The sequence below is a fragment of the Capricornis sumatraensis genome, chromosome 15 (assembly GCF_032405125.1).
Source record: "Capricornis sumatraensis isolate serow.1 chromosome 15, serow.2, whole genome shotgun sequence".
In the NCBI taxonomy this organism is placed as follows: Eukaryota; Metazoa; Chordata; class Mammalia; order Artiodactyla; family Bovidae; genus Capricornis; species Capricornis sumatraensis.
The window spans coordinates 46,516,574-46,535,309 of record NC_091083.1 but is presented as its reverse complement, the minus strand read 5'-3'; the positions used below and the strand labels follow the sequence as shown (position 1 = coordinate 46,535,309).

At 40.0% G+C, this 18,736-nt stretch overlaps 1 pseudogene; it reads right to left on the bottom strand.

Moving 5' to 3' along the window:
* Positions 1-7,141: 7,141 nt before the first annotated feature.
* LOC138091115 (dihydrodiol dehydrogenase 3-like) lies at positions 7,142-14,973 on the bottom strand (annotated as a pseudogene).
* Positions 14,974-18,736: the final 3,763 nt, after the last annotated feature.

Below are 18,736 nucleotides of genomic sequence, written 5' to 3'. Positions count from 1 at the left end.
CTCTGGTTACTCTGCCTTTTCTAAATCCAGCTTGTACATCTGGAAATTCTTGGTTCACATACCACTGAAGCCTAGCATCAAGGATTTTCAGCATTACCTTGCTACTATGTGAAATGAGTGCAATTGAGCAGCAGTTTGAACATTCTTTGGCATTGCCCTTCTTTGGGATTGGAATGAAAACTGACCTCTTCCAGTCCTGGGGCCACTGCTGAGTTTTCCAAATTTGCTGGGCTATTGAGTGCAGCACTTTCACAGCATCATCTTTTAGGATTTGAAATAGCTCAGCTGGAATTCCGTCACCTGCACTAGTTTTGTTCATGCAAAGCACTCTTGACTTCACATTCCATGACGTCTGGCCCTATGTGAGTGCTCACACCATAATGGTTATCCCAGTCACTAAGGCCTTTTTTTGTATAGTTCTTCTTTGTACTCTTGCCACTTTTTCCTAATCTTTTCTGCTTATCTTAGGTCATACTTTTTTTTTGTCCTTTATTGTCCTCATCTGTGCATGAAATATTTCTTTGGTATCTCTAATTTTCTTGAAGTGATCGCTAGTGTTTCTCATTATATTTTTTTCCTCTGTTTCTTTGTATGATCACTTAAGAAGACTTCCTTACCTCTCTCAGCTATTCCTTGGAACTCTGCATTCAGATGGGTAAATCTTTCCCCTTCTCCTTTGCCTTTTCCTTTTCTTCTTTTCTCAGCTATTTGTAAGGTCTCCTCAGATGACCATTTTGCCTTGTTGCATTTCTTTTCTTGGGATAGTCTTGATTATCCCCTCGTATATATTGTTACAAACCTCCACCCATAGTTCTTCTCTATGGCACTCTATCTATCAGACCTAATCCCTTGAATCTTTTTGTCACTTCCACTGTATAATCATAAAGGATTTCATGTAGGTCATTCCAAAATGACCTAGTGGTTTTCCCTTCTACTGAAGGGAGCACAGTCCCACTGTTACCAAAATGGTGTGTTGGGGTATGGCTGCTCGTTGTTCAAATCCAATAATCAGGCCAGGTTGGTGGAAAGGAAAGTTTGTTTGATTTCAGATTCCAGCAACTGAGCTGTTTGTGTGGCAAACATCTGTCCAAAGGCCAACCCCCCTCCACTGGAAACCAGTGGGGCAAGAGCCCTTACAGACAGAAGTGATAGTGGTGCTATATGCAGAAACAGCACAGTCAGCTCTGGCAGTCATCTTCAAATTGGTCATCAGTGGTCTTACCCGTGTCATCTTGATTGCTTTATGTACATTAGTCTTCAGTTCCAGGACCCATTTGTTTGCATTTCTTGAGGCCATTACTCAGAAGTGTGGCCGCTTATGTCATGGATATATTCTCGTCATCATGTAGTTAACTTCTCCACCTGGTGTTTTAGTATCTATAAGGCAGCTCACAGGATATGGTTCAGAATATTATCTATAGCCCTTGAGAAAGAGTGGAAGGTCCTTGATTATGCTTAATGACCACATTGTTATTATTTAGTCTCTTTTGACCCTTTTCCTTTGTGTCTACAGTTCTCGATTCTCTGATTAAACTTATTCTTTGAAGTTTTCCACAAAGAGCAGGAAAGGACATGGTACAGGGGCAAGGAACAAAGGATTCTGCTTCATGTCACCACCCATCAGCAGAAAACTGGGTTAAAGATTTACTAAGCATTGCCCTGCCCACCAGAGAAATACTTTCCCCACAGTCAGTCCCTCCCATCAGGAAACTTGCACAAGCCTCTCATCCGTATCCATCAGAGGGCACACAGAAGAAGAAAGAATTTCAATCCTATGGCCTCCAGAATGAAAACTACAATCACAGAAAACTAAACAATGTGATCACATGGATCACAACCTTGTATAACTCATGAAACTATCAGTCATGCCATGCAGGGCCACCCAAGATGGACAAGTCATGATGGAGAGATCTGATGATGGAGGAGGAATGGCAAGCCACTTCAACATTCCTGCCTTGAGAACCCCATGAACAGTATGAAAAGGCAAAAGTATATCATACTGAAGGATGAGATACACGTGTTGGTAGGTGTCCAATGTGCTACTAGAAAAGAGTAGAGAAATAGCTCTAAAAGGAATGAAGAGTCAGAGCCAAAGCAGAAACAACACCCAATTGTGGATGTGTCTAGTGGTAGAAGTAAAATCTGATGCTGTAAAGAGTAATATTGCATAAGAGCCTGGAATGTTAGATCTCTGAATCCAGGTAAATCGGATGTGGTCAAACAGGAGATGGCAGGAGTAAACATGGACATTTTAGAAATGAGTGAACTAAAATGGATGGGAAATAGGTGAAATTAATTCAATTGACCATTATATCTCCTACTGTGGGCAAGAATCCTTTAGAAAGAAGGGAGTAGCCCTCATATTCAACAAAAGAGTCCAAAATGCAGTATACTTGGGTGCAATCTCAAAGATGACAGAATGATCTTGGTTCATTTTCAAGGCAAACTATTCAACACGACAGAAATCCAAGTCTATGCCCCAACCACAAACGCCAGAGAAGCTGAAGTTGATGTGTTCTTAGAAGACCTAAGAGACCTTCTAAATTTAACACTGAAAAAAGATGTCCTTTTCATTTTAGGGGACTGGAATCCAAAGTAGAAAGTCAAGAGATACCTGGACTAACAGGCAAGTTTGGCCTTGGAATACAAATGAAGCAGGGCCAAAGCTAACAGAATTTTGTCAAGAGAATGCTCTTGTCCTAGCAAACACCCTCTTCCAACAACATAGGACCTGTTCTCTAGGAGCTGTATAAGGCAAGGAAATGGATTTTCCCCTACAACCTCCAGATAAGAATGTTGGCCTGCTGGCACTTTGACTTTAGCCCATTGAATTGCATTTTGAATTTCTGACCTCAGGCTATGTAAACTAATACATTGCTGTTGTTTCAAAGCACAAATTTTTGGTCATTTGTTATACCAGCAGTATTAACTAAAACAAACGTGGTTCAAATCAGCCCCACCTCCTTCTGCTGTATCATAGGTTTTCCTCTCTCTGCTGGACTGTTCCTCTGACCTCAGAAGCAGGTGGTCATCTCCCCTAACAGGAAACCTTGTCTTAAATTCCACTTTCTCCTCAGCACCTGCCCAATTCCATGGTCCTCATTACAGCAACGTCTTTGAAAACCGTGTGTACTCTGTTTCTCACTGGTCTCTTCACACCATTTCTTGAACTTACTCTACTCAGGGTTTGCCTTCACCACTATCAAAGCACCGCTTGACCTTGCCAAGGTTAACTGCCCAATCCAATGGTCCGTTTCAGTCTTCTCTTACTTGTCCACTTGGAAGCACTGGACTCTTTTTGCCTCCAATCATACCCTTCACTTGCTTTCTAAGAACAGTCCCTCCCACCTCACTAGCCTCTCCTTCTCTGCCTCTTTTGCTGATTCCTCCACTTTTTCTTTTTTTAAGGAAAAACCAACTCCTCAGTGCTGAGTTGTCATGAAGCTTAACATCCATGTCTATACTCACTCACTGTATGACATATTATCTCCAGTTTTCCAGTTTCTTGGCTTTAAGTGGCAACTAAATTTGAGAAACCACAAATATAAATATTTCAGCTAACCTTTTTCTCTGATAGATTTCTATGTCCAACTGTATGCATGCATCTTCACTTGGGTACCTAAAGGCATCTCAAAGATACATGTCTATAATTGAACTCTTAATCTTCCCACAAAAATGTGCTCTTCCCACACTGTCTCCATCTGAGAAAACGGCATCTCCTTTTCCTATCCCCTAAGCACAAATGTTGGGGGTCAGCTTTGATTCCCCTTTTCCTTTCACTTTATGCCCAATACGTTAGACAGTCTAGTTGATGCAGCCCTTAAAATACATCCCTACTCTAACAACTTTGACCACCCTTACTATTCCTTCTGTGTCCACGCAAGCATCATCTCTCACCTAGATTCCTGTAGAGTCCTAATAGAGGGCTTTTTTTTTTCTCTTTCTTCTCAATATAGCAACCAGGGTAATTTTTTTAAAAACCATCTCTGTTCATGTAACTTCTCTGTTCAGATCCCAAAACATCATTCCCCATTTCTCTCAGAGTAAAATCCTTTCAAAAACCTACATGATACAGACCCAAGGTCCCAGTGGCTCTCTGGGGCTTCTCTTCAGCTCCTGTCTCCCCAACTCACTAAGTAAGCTCCACCCATATCAGCCGACTTGCTGGACCTTAAGTGTTACATAAACACTCATTCTTCCTGAACATAGTGTTTTCTGTTCCAGAGTAATGAAGCGAGCCACTGTGTCTATGTTGCAAGGCTGTTTCTTGTACAAATGAAAAGTTGTGTGGGATGAAGAGTAGTTGGTGTCTCTGCCTAACAGATGTACAGAAGTGGGAGAGATTGTGCAGAATTATCTCCAACAGGCACTTACCCATTTCTAACAGCTTAATTCTCCTGATGTCATTCACAGTCTTGGTCCACTAGACTATAAACTCAAGAATTTCTCATTTTAAATAATATTTATTAATAAAACCATGTGTTTCTAAAAAAATATTCAGTAAAGTTTTGCTGAATTAATGAATGAATTGCAACCAATGAATCAATGGCAAAATATATAAAAACTCATCAAAACACTAAGCATGGACAAACAATTAAAAAGTTAACTAAATGAATAAGATGTGCTGCTTGACAGTAAGCAAAATATAATACTGGATTTTTTAAGTCATACTTTTATTTTATCAAGATATTTATGCTAAGTTAAAAACAAGTAGACAAGTTGTAGATTAAAGATCTTTCTCTTTGTAAATGAAAATACACACATATTTCTATAGGAAAATCATAAGGTTAAGGCACCAACTTTAAGTATTATTAAATGGGTTAATCACAGCTTATCTTTATACTCAATCACTTCCGTTCTGTTTTCCAAATTTTCTGCAATTTGTATTTTTTAATTTTGAAAAAAATAGTATTCTTACTTTGAAGTCTTTGTTTCATAAGCTTTTTATTTTTTTAAGGAAAGACAAGCTCTGAAACATTCAAATACTTCATTTAAGCACCTTCACCAAGTACAAAAATCATCTTCATAGTCCTAGAAGCAAGTAATTCTCAAAGAATCACAGTGAGAGGTGAGAGTCAATATACTTCAGAAAATGGATACTAAGGATGGCCAACACCACTGAAAGAGAGGAAGAGCATTAATTTATTAAATCTGTCATGTTTCAAAAGTTGCTACTCTATAGATGCAGTCAGGATATATTTGTCTAAATCTATAAACACATCCCTCCTTCTCCCCTGACAAGCTCACATGCAGATGCCTGCTCCATATACACACGGCACCTGCACGTCCAGTTCCAACATTTATGTGTGATATTCACTCCATGGTGACAGGTAGTTTACAATTTATGAGAGTGCAAGACCTAGGACTAACTGTGGAAGTCATTTCAGACACAGGTGGAACGTCTGACTCTTTTTCACACATCTATCAATAAGCAATACTGAGCAGATCCCGAAATGCAGAGTGCCTCCATTAAGGAACTACTTGTCACCAATCCGAGCACTATCATATGCACCTGAATAATCAATCATACAGCTCGAAGTGGGATTACTAATTTTTTAAATTATAATGGAATAAGCCACTGGTTATTCACTAATTACTATTACTAATTTTTTCTTTTTCCATGTTTCTACTATTCTTTCAGAATTTGTCTTTTTCAATTCAATTCATTAAAGAATGCATTCTAAGCGATTCCAGGGGCCAGGAGCCAGGCTGTGGACCCGAGCCCACAAAGATAAATAAGTCTAGGCATTCACAGCCTAATGAAGGAAAGCATACAACTATACTTAAAACTCCTTAAGTACAGAAAAGTAACCTTCCACCTTTTTTTTCCAATTATCATGTCTTTTATCAGAAGCATGATACAGTTATACAAACAATAGGGAGAGTTTTGACATCTTTCATTGGATAGGAAATCTTCGTTTCTCCAATAATTGGTATTCCCTTCTCTATAAGCACCATTCCAAAGTCTTCCTGTTTGATTAGTCTTCTGTGTCTTCAATCCTGACATCCTCATGCAGTAAATAGGCAGCTGGAATCCCATGTTAGTGACTAAATCAAAGTCAAGAAGGTAGGGGCTCCCCAGGGGGTAGACCCCTAATGGACAAATACAACTCTGGCATGAGTCTTCACCCAAGAAACCCAGATGATCTTATCTGAGTGTGTCCTGCTAGGCAGTCACTCACTGGAGGGTCAGTTAAGCTCATGATCTACTTGTGATTCAGTTTTATGAGATAACAAGGATAAGGACATGGGAGTTGTAATAGGGAAGAGATAGATTTGTAGGAAGCAGATGGTGTCTTGGTGAAGAAATTCCTATTAGGGAGAATGTCCACCAGACACATAGGGGACAAGGTGGAGGCAGGCCCATGTGACATTGTAGCACTGATGAATGTTGGCCTTTCTAGGACCCTCCTCCATAAAAACATCCACAATACATTTTATAGTTTTGTGGGGTTAACATGATTGCAGGCTTCCTAGGTGGCTCAGTGGTAAAGGATCCACCTGCAAAGCAGGAGACATGGGTTTGATCCCTGGGTCGGCAAGATCCCCTGGAGAGGGAAATGGCAACTCACTTCAGTATTCTTGCCTGGGAAATCCCAGGGACAGAAGAGCCTGGCAGGCTACAGTCCATGAAGTACCAAGAGTTGGAAACAAGTGAGTGACTAAAAACAACAACAAAACTTGAATGCAATTCATGATGGATTCATTATTATACAGTTATTATTAATACTGTAATAATAACTTTCCCCTGGTATAAAAAAAATAAAGATTAAACATGTTCAAAGAACACTGAAAGAATACTGAGCTGCAGGCACTGTGCCCTCAGTGTCTACTGGGTCCCTCAAACCTTAGAGGAAGTACACCAAGCACAGGGACTAGGGGTACAAAGTAGTGAATTCACCATGATGTCAACTCAGGGGATTTTACTGATGGGCTGTCTTGAGCCCCAGTCACATTTCTGTTGGTGAGAAATGGAGCCCTGGAGGAAACCTCTGGTCTGAGGTCTGTAGAAAGCCCCTAGTAGATTCCTAAGCTGGAAATCAGAACTATCTTCCTAGAATTAAGCTTTTAAAAAGTGTAGTTCCCCTGCTGACCTGCCTGCTACAGAAAACAGTGTATGTGTGAAACACCTGCGAGTCACTTATGGTAGAAATTCATAATATCTCATGTTTCTGTTGGTGCCATCAGTTTCCTTCATGTCTTCTGGAGTCAGTTCAAAGTCAAACACCTGGAAGGAAGGAAGGAACAATCATGTTAACCTCTCCTTAAAGGAGCTGGCCTCCCCCTGGGGACTGGAAGACTTTCCAGCTGAATGGAGACAAGAAGAGGGGACAGGGAAGCCGTGTCTGTCCTCAGCTTCCAGGTGAGCAACCTAGGACCCTCTGCTGAGTTCTCACCTCTCCTTCCCACACCTTCTCCTTCTCTGTCCTCCTCAAAAAGATTACACTGCATCAGTCATTTATCTTTCTAAGTGAATTACTTGAGACAAAAACAAAACAAAAAATCTAAAATTGTTTTTTTCCAGACACACTGCTTTAGACACTCGTGACTCGATAATGAACCTGAGCTGACATTAGACTGATTGCCTCTCCCCAACACTCCCTAAGGGTGACAGCGTTCAGCTGAAGCAGTTTGGGGAGGAGGCTCCGCTTGAAAGCCTGTTCAGGAATCTGATATCAAACTACTCACAATCTACAAAGAAATCTAACAAAAACTTTATATAAATGCCTTTGTGGACAAAGTTATGAAAAGTGCTTAAACATTAAGGAACAACAAATTATTAAAAATTCACATCATAATAATGAAATGGAAAAATCAATTTTATAAAGAAATTCATTTTCTCCAAAGTGATCTCATGTTTCAATGCAACATGAACCAAAGACTTAAACACATATTCTCTTGTGGAAGTCAGTATAGTGATACAAATATTAAATGAGAGAAGAGCTAGTCAAAAGTAATTAAGACATCCTTAAAATAGAAGAACATACCATACTGAAAGGCAAGACTTATTTTTCTCTCTAGTAACACAGTACAAAAAACTGAAAAGTTAAATAGAAAAGAGTGGGCAGAAATGTACTTATGGATACTTGATATATGACTGAATTGATGATGAATATCTGTGGAAAATATGGACACTTGGTGTTATTCAGTCGCTCAGTGTCTCCAACTCTTTGTGACCCCAAGGGAAGAGATTTTTCCCCACTCACTGACTGGCAATCATACAACAGCGCTAAGACGAAGACTTATTCTAGCCGATTATATATGAAAAACTATACAGAGAGGTGTTCAGCATTCTCTGACAAGAGCCACGTCCACCTGCTAAAGCAGAACTGCCAAGCTGCTCTGCCCTGAAAATGCATGAGAGAGCCCAGCCAAGAGGACAACAGCTGAGCTGAGTGCAGGCTGTTGGCCAAACCACAGAATCAAGAAATGCAGAAGTCATCTCTGCATTAAGTCCTGAAACTGGGGAGAGTTTCCTCTACAGCTATGGCTAAAGTACAATAATAGTCTCTTACACAGAAGTCAAAAGAGAAACAACATAGCTAAAGTGGACAAAGTCTTCAAGAGAAATTTCTCAAAGACAGCAACTCAAGAAGATTAAATGTGTGAAGATGAAAATGTATTAGTATTCAGGGAAATACAAAATATAACCATAATGATTAGGAGGTTAAAGATCACTGCCATAATTTTTGTGTCCCCAAATTTACATGTTGATGGTGTTATAAATAGAGCCTTTCGGATGATTAGATCATGATGGCAGAGCCCTCATGGATGAGATTTCAACAATATCATACTCATAAAGGAGATTTTGGAGAGAGCTGTTGTCCACTCCACCATGTTAAGATAAAAGGGAAGGCTGTGACCTAGGGGAGAGCCCTCACCCGATGACAAGGACATCCTGACCTCAGACCTCCAGCTTCAGACTGTGCAAAACAAATTTAGGTTTTTTTTTTTTCCCAGCCACTCAATCTGTAGTATTTTGTTAGAGCAGTTCAAACAGTCTTAAAAAAACACATAATGAAATTTTATCAATTGAGAGCAGAGAAAATAAGATATCATTTACATGAGGTAACAGAGTAAATTGTTGATATAACTCTAAAACTAAGATCTCTATTTTCTGTCCAATCTTAACCCTATCTAGCCATACTGTCTCTCCTGTTGCCAAATCTGGAGGAGAAAACCATCAGGAATATACACAAGGCATTCATGCACAGGGAAGAACAAGCAACTTGTCTTGACTCAAGTATAGTCTTGAGAGCTGAACAAAGAATGACCCTTAGGAAAAATATTCCTTAGGAGCCCTCTGCCCAGAGCCCTGCTCATCACCTGTATGTTCTCATTGATCCACTTCTTATTGTTACCCTTGGCCAGAACCACAACCCCACGTTGTATCTAGTAGCAAAGGACAACCAGAGTAGGGTTTTCTTGTGCTTTTTGGTAATGGCACAAAGAACTGGTTCCTCCGAGAGAACGGGCAGGTCCAAGTTCACCCTGGAAGGAAATTCAGAAATGCCAAAGAGCTGAGACTGAATACTTAGTTTGTAAGTAGGCTTCCCATACAGACTAAATAGGTAGACTCTAAACCAGAGCTTCTGAAAGTATAGTCCAAGGACCGGCATCATCACTATCAACTAGGATGTAGTAATAAATATAAATTCTATGGCTGAGCTGAAAACAAACTGAACAGAACTTCAACTGTGTCACCTCCCAGTCTGTGTTTACAAAGCTCTGCAGGTGATTCCGATAGATTATTAGGTTGAGACCAGATTGCCAAATTTTCTATATTTTCTTTAATTCTCAGATTGCTTTTCTTCTAAAATCAAGGGCATGAATAGAAATACAGAAGGAAAAGGCAAGAAATTGTTTTAAAATTTAACTTTTCAAGGTATTGATAAAAATTGAGTAGTCTCAAAATAAGAGACATTTATTTTATCATTATGTTTCTATAGATGTCAAAAAATGCTTCAAATTGAAATTTTTTCTAACATGATAGACATAGACATATTATCATCTCAATTTTAGATATGAGATAAGTGAAGATTGCAATATCTATTTTTAGAAATATGTCCATTAGTCAATAAGTAAATCATGACATAAGCTTGTGTCTCTGGTCTCAACTGGGGGATTCTATATAGATTTCAATGCAGACATTTGTTATTGATAAATCGACAATCTAATACAACATAGAAAAAATGGCTGTGTAATGGGAAGATAAAAAAGAAGGATTCATTCCATCCCTCCCCTCTCTTGCCTCTGCCTATGAGAGTTATCTGAGTGCTGTATAATTTAAAATATTTCATCAAAAATTGAATTTTATGGAAACTCCCAGGTATCTTCGATAGGATTCAATACCATTCTTTTACTCATTGGGATCCCAGAGCACCATAGGCAACAAGAACAATTCCATGTGAACTGCAGAAATCCAACAGTTTGCTCTGAGTGAGATAAGGGTGACATTCCACCTGTAGAACACCCACAGAGAAGACTGTCAGATTATATCCAAAGGCAATATTAATATAACAGAGAAAGACTAAAAGATTTCAAAGGCTAAAGAAAAGACTACATCATTAAATGTAAACTGGAAATGTCAACATCAACAGAGAAATAGAGAAAAGTGTATTTATACAGTTAATTTTATGATAGACATGTATGGCAGAAGCAGTCCAAGGCTGAATAATCAAAAGCTGGGCTCTACATTTGAGTAGATGGTCCTGAGTAAATATTCATAGATTGTTAGTATCACCTTGAGCTTTTAACTTCACCCTCTAAACTAGATGATTTTCATTACTTGCAACACATTTTTCTGAACTGTGCTCCCTGTTTAAGACTCATAAATGCTGAGACACCAAGACCAAGAATTCAGACATCAGAACCCCACACAAACCCTTAACACCCATCTCAGCTGATTTGTTACTTTATTAATTTACTTCTGATTCCATGTTTTCCTCATCTTCCTTCCTGTATGCAGATCACTTCAGGGCACTTTCGCCTCCATCTGGTCATCCTTTCATCTCAAGGAAATGCCTCCTTCCTCTAGTTCTGGGTTCTACCCACAGTTTAGAAGGAAAGCATCCCACTTTTCCACCCAGAATTTGTAAACAGAGATACTGTTATAGATTCTATTCACACCACCAGAGAGACCCTACTCTCTAGAATCCTCTGCCCATAAAGGTCAGATGAACAGGAGGGGAGGACAGACAGACATCTGGCTCCAGGGCAAGAAGGAGGTTCTGAAGAGCAGGAGGGAGAAGAGCCAAGCTGCTCACCTGGTTGCAGACAGGCTTGTACTTGAGCCCCAGCTTGTTCAGGATCTTCTCCAGCTGCTTGTGGTTGCAGTTGGACACCATGATGGTCTTGGTCAGCCCTGCATCCTTACACTTCTCCAAGACCTGGGAGGGAGGGGTGGTGAACAGTCACTTGGAATGGGCAATAGAACAAGAATTAATGCTGAAAAACATCAGTAATCACACTCATCCATCAAGACTTACCTTTGACTATCAAGAAGAAAAATCGGGAAGAAGGTCATGATATAAAAAGAAAAATTACTGCCCCACCTTTGAAAAACTCCTGAGAAGTCATATCACATAGAAGGAAAAAGATGCCTGTCTACACTGTCCCCAAATTCTCTTCCTCCGTTCCTCTCTGTGAACATTTCAGCAATGGTTTCCTCTCCACAACCCCAGCATCCGTGCCCCTAGATTCATGAACTGCTGAGTCTGATGGTCCACAGCCCATTCTCACAGGTGGAAGAGATGAAGGAGGTTACCCCTCTGCTGACTTCTCCCCTCATTCTCACCTCCCTGGACTCACCTCCCATGTATGAGAGAGATCCACTGGGTAAAATATCAGTTTTCCATTTTCATCTTTGGGGGATAGTTCCTCCACTGGCTGGAACAGAAGCAGTCATTGATGTCACAAAATAATTTCTTTGCATTTAGCCAGGTTGCCAGGCACCAGGGATCAAACCTCCATCAGGTAGCTTCACAAATTTCTAAATACCGATATTTGCAAAGTGATATGCATATATGGAATTATCAGCAATACCTTTAGGCAGGGGGCTTATTCCAATCTCTTACACTCAATATACATTGTAATAAATACAATATTTCTAGGTCTTAAAAGGGACTCACAGTGACCTCTCTGTATTTTGTCTGCTACTTGTACTTGTCTATTTTGAAATGCCTTTTGGGGCTGGAAATGGCAGTAAGTTACATGACATAATTTCCAGAATAAAAATTGTAGTCTTCATATGGCTAGGTATCAGACTTTCTTTTCCCTCTGAGCATCAGGTGCCCTAGGGCAGACATGGGAGCTGTAAGGCTATCTTTAGGTGGATATGAAATGTGGGTGCTCTCAAATGTGCTCTCACACATGCTCTCAAATATTTGTGACTGTGAACCTCAAACTGCCGCAAGGTCATATTTGCTTCCAATGGAAAATGTTCAGTAAAAAATAAAGTAAATCATGAGTAGTATGCTGATAAGGGATAGAAGAAAGGAGACATTTCTGAACACTGCTGAAAATCCTCAAAACACTCTGTGTCTCGGACTTGCCATCTACATAGTCCGCTAAGCGATTTTGCATTAGATAGCTTGAGTTTATTTCTGTAACTTGAAACCAAGAGTTCTAAGTAAACCACCATTCTTAATGGCTAAGTGCAGTCTACAAACCTCATCGTGAAGACAGGCAAGAGTGTAGGCCATGTCTCCCAACTTCCTATACAATTAAGAGATTTGACTCACCCAGAGAAAGCACCACCAAATCTGCTCAACTTGAAAGAGTAAAAGACAAGATTAACTCATCATGTTCAATGTAAGGCAGTGTCATGCTCACCACAGCTGCACCAAACTCTTGGTTCATGAAATCCCCGGACACTCAGGAGTCATAACAAGGACTGTGCAGAACTGGCTGATTTCTCTTTCCTTTAGTTTTTCAGGCAGAGCCTCAGATTATTAACTCCTTTCAAAAAACTCAGTAAAAAGATAATTACAAATAATTATTTGGGGGATTCTACTCTAGTATAATTGCCCCTTCAACCTACTAAGAAAAATCTTTATTCAACCATCCATGCAAGTTGATACGCATTTTAACACAAGATATAACATTTATGTGATCACACATAAGGCGATTTCTAACCTTCAGAGCCACTGGAAAATGAATAATATAGAGATCGACGTAGTCCAGTTGAAGATTTTTTGGTGACTTTTCCAAGGCTGGTTGGACCAACTGTGGTCGAAGGGAAGTTAACCAAAGCTGTAGAGATTAAAGAAAGAAAGTTGCATTAATAATACACAAGGTAATTATTTTTTTTGTCTTACTGCGTAGTTTGTGGGATATTACTTCCCGAAAAAAGGATGGAATCCTGGCTCATGGCAGTAAAGCACCAAGTCTTAAGCACCGAACCACCAGGGAACTAATACTTTAGGAATATACCAATTAGCATAGTTCAGCAAACAACTTCTAACCAAAGGACCCTATTATGTAATTGTCTGTAATTGTTAAAAGTGATTGGCACAATCACTTGCACACGGGCACACACACAATACACACAGTACCATTGAAGTGGAGAATATGTCTTCACTCTTCACAATGCCATCTTCAATCTTGCTTCAAATGGCCTGGTCAATCTCTTCATTTTGGTAGGCATGAGCACAGTCAATATGGCGGAACCCAATATCTATAGCGAATGAGGTGAATTCCAGAGCATCCCTCTTGGCAACCTACATAAACAACAAATGTAGAAGTTGAATACTCACATAAGATATCGCTAGGCACAAGCTTTGATTTTCCCAAGAATCAACTTTTTTCTCTGTCTTTGGTTAGTTCTGTATGTATAGTGATGAACCCATGACAGTTTCCCTTAACATTCCTAATAAATAATTAAAATGAACACTAGCCAGGAACCCTTCAACTTCAGGTGATCAGTGGCTGATTGCTGGTATCAGAGGATGGCAAAACCACCTTTAGGTTCAGTGATTTGATGAAAGAACTCAAAGGACTCAACAAAATGTTGTAGTTATGAATATGATTTATAATGTGAGGTGTTTGAAGCAAAATGACCAAAGTTACAAGGTGCCTGGTAAAAGTACCAAGAACCAAGGTGAAAGCTTCTGAGACTTCTACCTATCAGTAAAGCCACACAGAATACACCCCCTCAAAAAATGGTATCTTTTCAAGGTGTACAATGTGATATTCTCATATAAGTTATTCTTGTTATTCACTTGCTCAGTCGTGTCTGACTCTTTGCAACCCCATGGACTGCAGCACTCCAGGTTTCCCTGTTCTTCACCATCTCCCAGAGTTTGCTCAGACTCATGTCCTTTGAGCCAATGATGCCATCAAACCATCTCATCCTCTGTCCCCTCTTTCTCCTCTTGCTCTAAATCTTTCCCAGAATCAGGATGTTTTCCCATGAGTTGTCACTAGCATCAAGTAGCCGAAGTGTTGGAGCTTCAGCTTTAGCATCAGTCATTCCAAGGAATATTCAGGGTTGATTTCCTTTAGGATTGACTAGTTTGATCTGCTGGCTGTCCAAAGGACTCTCAAGAGTCTTCTCCAAAACCACAGTTCAAATGCATCAATTCTTTGGTGCACAGCCTTCTTTATGGTCCAGCACTTACATCCATACATGAACATGACTACTGGAAAAACCATAGCTTTGACAATATGTACCTCTGTGGGCAAAGTAATGTCTCTGCTTTTTAATACACTGTCCAAGTTGGTTATAGCTTTTCTTCCAAGTAGCAAGTGTCTTTTAATTTTCTGGCTACACACCATTCACAGTAATTTTGGAGACAAAAAAAAAAAATAGTCTGTCACTGTTTCCATTGTTTCCCCATCCATTTGCCATAAAGTTATGGGACAGGAGGCTATGATCATAGTTTTTCAAATGTGAAGTTGTAAGCCAGGTTTTTAACTCTCCACTTTCACCTTCATCAAGAGGCTGTTCAATTTCTTTTCACTTTCTCCCATTATGGTGGTGTCATCTGCACATCTCAGGTTATTGATATTTTTCACAGCAATCTTGATTCTAGCTTGAGCTTCATCCTGGATTGTTCTTACTCATGTAAGTATCCATTCTTAATAATTACCACAAGCAAGCTAGTCAACAGACCCACTACCTCACATAGCTACCTTTTGGTGGTGCTTATAAGAAGATTTATATCTAGTCTCTAAAAAATCTCAAGATATAGCCCATTATTTTTAACTATAGTAAACTTGCTGTACATCAGGTCTCCAGAATTATGCATCTTATAACTGAAGGTCTGTACCCTTGACCAACATCTTTCCATTTTTCCCAGTCTTGTCATCAGCTTCTGCTCACCATACCTCTACTCTCTCTTCTACAAGTACTATTATTTAGGATTCCACCTACAAGGATATCATGCAGTATTTGTCTTTCTATTTCTGGCTTACTTAGCTTAATGTTCTCCCAGTTCTTCTGTGTGATTGCAAGTGGGTTAACTTTGTTTTCAATGCTCAATAATATTCCATTTTGCCAGGAGCCAGCACGAGAGATCCCACCCATGGCAAAGGTCATGAGGAAGAGACCTGATAGGCAAAGGCGAATCAGGACTCAAGGGACCCCCTGGACCTGCTCAAGCATCTACCCCAAAAGCAGAATCTGTCTGTTCTACTATTTCATGCCTCTCACCAAAACCTCTGATATTAACGGGAGGCTATCCCCAACCACCTTTCTCTAAAGAAAATCAACTTAGAGCTTTAGTTAATAAGTCTCCTGGGCATAATAGAGTGTTCCAATCCAAACCCCTCTGATGACTTTCTAGCTGCCTGACAAGCTTGTTCAGACTTCTGCAGTTACACATGTGATTGTTTATGGCCTCCCAACCGTGAGAGGCACGGGAAGCCTATAATATTCTAAAAATATAGAGCCTTTCAGGTAGTTAAGAAATTATTAGAATAGCACTGGTTGAGGGTTTCATTGTTGAGTCAATACTTGCTGTTAAGTTTCCATATCCCTTACCCATTATGTCTTTGAGAATATACATTAATTAATATAGCTGGTATGTGAAAAAAATAAGTTGTAGCCTTTGATTTAACCACATCAGACCTTGAGTTAATAAATTCTTTACATGTTATAGCCCACTAAACCCTTACCCTATAGGAATGTAAACTTATCTACTGCTTTCGGAGAGTGGCACCTGACTTTAGAAAAATCACTTTTGGAGAAAATAATTTTTCTGGTTGACTAATCATTATCAGAAAGGGTCATAAAAATGTTAGCAGGCCTCCTGGCCAGAAGATGATGTAAATCACCTGAGACCTTTGTATGTCGGAAGGAATGCAGAAAGAAAGCCTGGTCTCGATAAGGGTCAGGACTGCTGACCCCGCATGACTCTGCATCTTCCATTATTTTCTATGTACAGCTCAAGGTACATAAGCTCCCTTGGAAAATAAAGTTGTGGGCCTTGCTCACTGAAGCTTGGTCTCCCCATGTTGTTCTTTCTTTTCAGGCTGACTCCCTGGAGCACAGGGGCCCTCTGAGTTCACTTCTCTGCCTGGGCTTCTAAGACTCACTTGAGAAGGTGCCCAAGGTGGGGCACCTTCCGAGATTCAAGAGGGTGCCTGTGGCTTACGTGAACAGTGCAAGTCCCGTGCTGGGGCTTTATTGGCTTTCTGCGTAAACCAAGGAATATCAGCCTCTTTCTCTCCTCTATTTTCTTAACTATAACATTCTTTTCCTTTCTCTCTATCAGTCTCTCAGTCACCGATGCCGTCACCCTGAGGATACCCTGGATCCAACTGGGGCTGGACCCTGGTACCACTGCTTTTTATGTGATTCAAAATCTTTCCCATTTCAAAGAGGTAGATAGTGAGTATAACACAGTTCTGCTGGGTCTAGTTCGAATTTTTCTTAAATGCATGGACATTTGGGAATGGGCTTCCCTGGTGGCTCAGATGGTACAGAATCTACCTGCAATTCAGGGAACCTGGGTTCCGTCCCTGGGTTGGGAAGATCCCCTGGAGAAGGGAAAGGCTACTCACTCCAGTATTCTGGCCTGGAGAATTCCATGGACTGTACAGGCCATGGGGTTGCAAAGAGTCAGACACAACTGAGTGACATTCACTTTCGGGGATGTACCTGGTAATGAGCCCATGAGCTTAACTAACAGTCCTGTTGCTTTACTCCCCTCAACCCAGTGTGTTCTACAAAGTAAATAAATTCTGTCTTCTATCAGCAAAATGTCTCTTAATAATTTTTCCATTTTATAAATTAGAATAGTGAGCCTCAAAGTATAAGTCCAGTACCTTGTCACATCTATTCTAAAGGCAAGATAGACAGCAAACTTTCTAGCTTCCAGTCTAGAGACTTGTCCACTAGCCCCTCTTATACCAAGCACTGCAGACCGTACTTTCAGTTCAGTTCAGTTCAGTCACTCAGTCACGTCCGACTCTTTGCGACCCCATGAATTGCAGCACGCCAGGCCTCCCTGTCCATCACCAACTCCCAGAGTTCACTCAGACTCACATCCATTGAGTCAGTGATGCCATCCAGCCATCTCATCTTCTGTCATCCCCTTCTCCTCCTGCCCTCAATCTTTCCCAGCATCAAGGTCTTTTCAAATGAGTCAGCTCTTTGCATCAGGTGGCCAAAGTATTGGCCAGCATCAGCTCCAGCATCAGTCCTTCCAATGAACACCCAGGAATGATTTCCTTTACGATGGACTGGTTGGATCTCCTTGCAGTCCAAGGGACTCTCAAGAGTCTTCTCCAACACCACAGTTCAAAAGCATCAATTCTTCGGTGCTCAGCTTTCTTCATAGTCCAGCTCTCACATCCATACATGACCACTGGAAAAACCATAGCCCTCAATTTTGTTTATCTTCTCAAAGAATCAGCTTTTAGTTTTATTAATCTTTACTATTGATTCTTTTACTTTTTTTCATTTATTTCTGCTCTGATCTTTATAACTTCTTTCCTTCTGCAAATTTGGGGGTGGGGGGTGGGGAGGGAGGGTGTTGTTCTTCTTTTTCCAGTTGTTTCAAGTGTAAAGTTATGTTGTCGATTGAAAGTTTTTCTTGTTTCTTGAGGTAGGATTGTTTTGCAACAAACTTCCCTCTTAGAAGTGCTTTTGCTGCATCCCATAGGTTTTGAGTTCTCATGTTTCATTGTCATTTCTTTCTAGAAATCTTTTGATTTCCCTTTTGATTTCTTCAGTAACCTGTTGGTTATTTAGAAATGTATTATTTAATCTCCATGTGTTTATGTTCCTTACAGTTTTTTACTTGTAACTGATATCTAGTCTCATAACATTGTGGTCCGAAAAGATTCTGGATACGATTTCAATTTTCTTAAACTTACTGAGACGTGATTTGTGACCCAAGATGTGGTCTATCCTGGAAAATTTTTCATGTGCACTTGAGAAGATGTATTCTTCTGCATTTATATGGAATATCCTGAAGATATCAATGAGATCCATCTCATTTAATGTATCATTTAAGACTCATGCTTCCTTATTTTCTGTTTTGATGATCTGTGATTGGTGTGAGTGGGGTGTTAAAGTCTCCTACTATTATTGTGTTACTGTCAATTTCTCCTTTTATGTCTGTTACTGTTTGTCTTATGTATTGAGGTGCTCCTATGCTGGGTGCATAGATATTTACAGTTGCTATGTCTGCCTCTTGGATTGATCCCTTGATCATTATGTAGTGTCTTTCCTTATCTCTTGAAATATTCTTTATTTTAAGGTCCACTTTGTCTGATATGAGCATTG